Below are 6,000 nucleotides of genomic sequence, written 5' to 3'. Positions count from 1 at the left end.
AAAATAATAAAGCTTTTTATAAATAAGCTCCTCTGCTTATACCACCCCTTTGCTACCCACTCCAAGATAAAAGGGTAGTCTAAACTCCAACGGTTCTCAAAGTATGCTCTCCAGATCAGCCTCAGCATCACCTGGGAACTTGTTAGAAGTTCAGGCTCCACCCCAGACATACTGAATCGGAAACTCTGGGGGTGGGGCCCAGCAAGGTTTGGATCAGCTCTGGTCAAAACCCTGTTTAGTTCAAAACCTTGTCTGGTACAAGGTGATGCAAACCTTGTCTGTACAAATCCACCTTGGCCTCTGGTTGCACTTTGCATCACTCCCTCCAACGTCCTCTACCCCAGCCCCCTAACCCAGCTAAGCATCTCCCCACTAGGCAAACATCCCTGCACCCTGTGTCTGGTGTATCTTTGCTCTCCCATGCCCACTGGCTCAACATCTTTGCAACTCAGCTCATGTGCTCTAGAACAATGGCTCCCAAACCCACTGTGTCAGAATACAAGGGAACTTTGAAAACTTATGAACATCCCAGGTCCCAGTTGGTCCTCAGGGAGTAAGCACCTCACAGTCTTGCCCATCTCTGTATCCTAGTACCATGCACCACATCTCTGAGAGTCACTAACTATGTGTTGGGTGGTGGATGGATGCACACACAGCTAAAGGTGGCTGAGCCCAGTGGGTCAGGTGCCCTACCTCTGACACCTGCAGGCAGCGGATGAGAGTGTTTATCACCACAGAAGGCTCAGTGGTAGCCTTTTCCGTGATTATCACCGAGGCCAGGGTCTTCCGCATGTCAAGGCCTGCCCCTGTCGTGTCCGTCTTTGCCGATTCACTGTCAATGATGTCCAGGAGGTTCACAACTTGTTGAAAGGTACCTATGAAAACAAAGGCCACCCAGGTGCAGTATGGAAATGACCATGACAGGAGATGCCCTTGTGTCCCTGGCCTCGCCTCCACCTGCGCAGCTCCAGCTTCATGTGTGGAGTGATGTCCACTGTGCAGATGGAGAAAGGGAGACCTAGGCCTAGGGAGACCTAAAGAGTTTGTGTCTGAAATGGGGCAGGAAAGCAGAGATGTGGGTGACATTCTTACCACTGTCATCTGATTCAAAAGTCCCCAGGTCGTCTCTTTCCTCTGACACCTCCTCACTCGAGTCTACTGCTGCTTCTGTAATGGCTTCCGTCATCTCTTCCTCAAGCTCTTTTGAGATCAACAGAATTTGTAAAGTACAGGGTGTGACAACACACCCTAGGATGACCCTAATGACCCATACCCTTCAATAAAGCCATCCCCTTGAGGGTATGTGGGTGTAACCTGTGACTGACTGCCTTCTAACCAATAGAATATGGCAAAGGTGATGGGTGACCCTCTCTCGAGTGGATTACATCATATGGCAAAGATGGTGGGATGTCATTCCCATGATCACATTATGCCACATGAGAGTCCCTCTTAGCAGATTGAAAAGAAACATTCTACTGGCCTTCAAAAGTAAACAGCCATGATGCAAACTGCCTGTGGTGAGGGCCATGTAGCAAGGAACTGAGGGACTCAGTCCTACAACCATAAGAAACTGAATTCTCCAATAAGCACATGAGTTTGGAAGAGAAAGCTGAACTCCGGAAAGGATTGCAGGCTCTGAGACCCTAAACAAAAGACCAAGGAAAGCCATGCCCAGACTCCTGGCCCATGAAACCATAAGATAATCAATGGATGTTCTTTTAAGCCACTGAGTTTATGATAATTTGTTACACAGCAATAGATAATATCCTTGGTTTAATAGAGCCTTCTCTCCCTCTCTTCTAGACACTGATAATTAATGGCTAATGAGAAATCCATATCAGCATCTCTCGTAACTCCTTTAAGGGGTTTTCTCAATATCCACAGCTTCTTAAAAATTGAGAAACACCAATATAGATGTCAAGATGGTGGAATAAAGACTCTCAGATCATTTCTCCTCCTGTCCCAAGTTCCTTGATCCTCAAAGATCCATTCCACGGCCCTTTACTATCCCATACTCCCTTTTCCTTTAAAGGATTTTAAAGAGCTACTCTGGGACCTAAACACTGACCTTTCCTTAGGGTCCTCTTCTGGATTAAACAGAAACTAACCACAAGAAAAAGCTCCGCTCTTTGCCCAATACACATCAATGGAAATGCAAATGGAAGAATTGGTTGTCAAAGTGAGACAGTTGGGCTCTTCAGTCATGTTTCTTATAGGAATGGGCCTCCTGGCAGGGTGGGAGGGTTTCACTAGAACTATCACCGTTAGATCCCAGACCCTCGGAACTTTGAGATCCAACTGCCTCCCTGAGTCTCTATCAACCCAGGGCTTTGAAGAGTGCACAGGACTCTGGGGTGAAAACTCTACATCACGCCGCCAATCAGCATATCTGTTACTCACATGTGTGTGGTGAAGTACAGGGGCCTGTTTGGGAAAGGGAGATGGTAGAAGTGGGGATGGCTTACAACCAAGTCCCAGGGGAACACAGTCATGAGAGCCCTGGTTGGGGAGGTGTGGTCAGGACAGTTGCAGAAGAGAGGAGGGGCAGACTGAGAGGCCCTGGGGAAAGTACTCCTCCTTCCCAGGGACTGGATGACTGCAAGAGAAGAAGTGGATTCCCACTATCACAATACTTACAAGATAAAGAATATCAAAGACAAGTAGGATAGGAGGCACCCTGATTTCCTAAACCAAAAGTGGAGCCCAAAGGATTTCCCTGTCATTTGTAGCTGGGAGAGATGATCCAGATCATAGGTAGAACAATGAAATATTGTCCTTTGGGAAACCTTTCTAGGCACTGCAAGACAACAGGAACAAAACTCTGAAACATCTAGGGCCAAGGCTGCTTATGTGGAATTCCCACTCCAAGTTTGCCCATCCAGCCAAATGGGATTTCCTCAGCCTGTGCTCGGACACCTCTAATACAAGGGAGCTCATTACTCTCAGGACCAGTCTCTTTCTACTTCATGGAATTCAGATGGTTAGAAAATGAGCTTTCTTATCACACCCAACGTTTCTTCCCTATAAAATTCCTGCATTGTTCCTAGTTCTGCACTTGAAGATACATTGATCAACATGAAATAGACATGAGCAGCTATCCCATGCCCCTTCTTTCACAGGAGTGCCCCTATGCACTACCTCCTTCCACTCCCCACTGAGCCTTCTTTTCGCTTTGAAAGATCACTCAGGTGAGGTGGTTGCCAAGTCCATTCCACGGGCCCAGACTGCATGCCTACTGTGTGCAGCTAAGCATGACTTTCCATACTGCAGTGGATATAGGGTAGGTGGAACATATCTCTGTCCTCTGAAGGTCTTCGGACTCAACACATGAAAAGTGATACATTTAGAGCCGGAAGTGAATGTGTCAGCAATTGCTGTGTAACAAACCACCTCAAAATTTAATGACTGAAAACAACCGATTATTATCATTGACAAATGTATGAGTCACCTGCACGAGTCTGTGGATCTGTGCTTTGTCCAGCCAAGCACAACTAGAGTCTCATTCATGCATCTCAGACAGCTGGAGGGTTGGCCATTGGCTCACTATTGGCTGAAGTGACTAGGATGATGGGGACATCATGCAGCAGGACTCGCCCAGGCTGTTCTCATAGCAGCTGGGCAGGGTTCTGAGACAGTGAGAGGGAATATGAAGGGAATATGAGGCCTAGACTTGAAACCAGTGCTGGTCACCTGCCACATTCTGTCAGCCAGGGCAGGTCACAGGCCAGCCAGGACCCACAGGCTGGAGAAATAGATTCCTCCTTTTCATGAGAAGAATTGCAAAGTCACATTGTGAAGGATATGGCAATCAGGAGGAGTGGAGAAAGGGGTCATTTTTAAATTACACACAGGGTGAGTGTGTAAGCCACGGCCAAAAGTAAGAGGCTCCTGAGCATGTTATCTAGAGAGGACATGAAGACAGCAAGACCAGGGAGGAAGAAGTGGGCTCTTCTTGGTTTTCCAAATTGAAAATACTTTTTTTCATGGGGAAACCCCCTCTCTACTAAAAAATACAAAAATTAGCTGGGCGTGGTGGGGTGGCGTGTGCCTGTAATCACAGTTACTCAGGAGGGTGAGGCAGGAAGAATCACTTGAACCCGGGAGGCAGAGGTTGCAGTGAGCCAAGATCACACCACTGCACTCCAGCCTGGGCAACAGAGTGAGACTCCATCTCAAAAAAAAAAAGTAAATACATTTTTTTCTGATTATGACAACAATATTGAACTCAACAATCCACTTACAAAATCAGCTTCTCTTAGATGCTGTCACTCTATGGCACTTTGCACCTCTACTTCCGTGGGAACTACCCAGGAAATAAGAAAACACTTTATTTGTAGCATCCTGTGAGCTTAAATACACAAAAGGGCCAAGACATAATGTGGGAAAATGGAAATACTGTGCAGAAGCTGACTGTATTAGTCCATTTTCATACTGCTATGAAAAAATACCCAAGACTGGGTAATTTACAAAGAAAAAGAGGTTTCGGCCGGGCACGGTGGCTCAAGCCTGTAATCCCAGCACTTTGGGAGGCCGAGAAGGGCGGATCACGCGGTCAGGAGATCGAGACCATCCTGGCTAACACGGTGAAACCCCGTGTCTACTAAAAAATACAAAAAACTAGCCAGGCGAGGTGGCGGGCGCCTGTAGTCCCAGCTACTCGGGAGGCTGAGGCAGGAGAATGGTGTAAATCCAGGAGGCCGAGCTTGCAGTGAGCTGAGATCCGGCCACTGCACTCCAGCCTGGGTGACAGAGTGAGACTCCGTCTCAAAAAAAAAAAAAAAAAAGAAAAGATAAGAAAAAGAGGTTTCATGGACTCACAGTTCCACATAGCTGGGGAGGCCTCACAGTCATGGCAGAAGGTGAAGGAGGAGCAAGGGCACATCTTACAAGGTGGCAGACAAGAGAAAGTATGAGCAAGAGGGGGAAAAGCCCCCTATAAAACCATCAGATCCCGTGAGAACTCACTATCACACAAACAGCATGGAGATAACTGCCCCCATAATTCAAATTACTTCCCACAGGGTCCCTCTAATGACACATGTTGGTAATGGGAATTACAACTCAAGATGAGATTTGGGTGGGACACGGCCAAACCATATCACTGACCCAGAGGCAGCCTCTACAAGGTGGATTCTGCCCAGCTCACAAGGTTCCCTCTCCCCTGGCCCAAGCAGCCACAGTAATGGGACGGTGGGAGCCATGCTTTTCTCTCCGTAATCCCTCTCAGCACTGATGGTTGGACAGGGAGTGCACACCTGATCCAGCTGGACCGATCAGATTCTGACTTTCAGGAAGGAGGCACTCTAGGCCAGAGAGAATCCAGTTTGTCTCCTGTGGGATCTTGGGAGCTAGGGCAGAGGGATATGGGGACTGAGGGGCCGAAAAGACCCTGAGGAGAGGGAAGAGGACACTGGCTCTCTGACCCAACAGGGACAGGAGTGAGAAGGGGAGGCTCCACCCAGCGCAGGCCTGGCTGTGAGCCTCGCGTCGTCAGAAGCCTGCCTCTTTACAAAAATACTCCTTATGCTTAAAGTATCTGGAATTGGGTCCTCTCACTTGTAAACAAGAGTGCCTCAGCGCTACAGACACAAAGGTGCAAATGAGCATGAGCTGGCTGGAGCTCACAGCACCTTGGGGTCCCTGAGAGAGGTCAGGCGTCAAGGAGCCAGGGGCAGTGAGGCTGGGAGATGGGCCCCGGGTGGACTAGGAAGGGCTTTTTAGGAGGGTGAATGTAGTTGAGGGGTCACTGCACAACCTAAAGGATGTAGAGTGGGAAATAGTGGGCAGAATGTGTTCCAGCCACTGCCTCGGGAAGGAGATGGAGCTGGGGTCAGGGAACCAGCTGAAATCTTCACTCTCTGCACCACCGCAGCTCCAATTTGAAGCTTACAGATTTAAAACTTTGCTTGTAATACAAAACAAAATAGTAAAACAAGGCAAACAAACAAAAAAAAAAGTAGAGAAAATACAGTACATGACAAAAAGGACATTCTGGTGAAT

This window comes from Macaca fascicularis, chromosome 12, assembly GCF_037993035.2.
Source record: "Macaca fascicularis isolate 582-1 chromosome 12, T2T-MFA8v1.1".
Taxonomy (NCBI): Eukaryota; Metazoa; Chordata; class Mammalia; order Primates; family Cercopithecidae; genus Macaca; species Macaca fascicularis.
The sequence above is the reverse complement of the archived record's forward strand: the minus strand, read 5'-3'. Positions refer to the sequence as shown.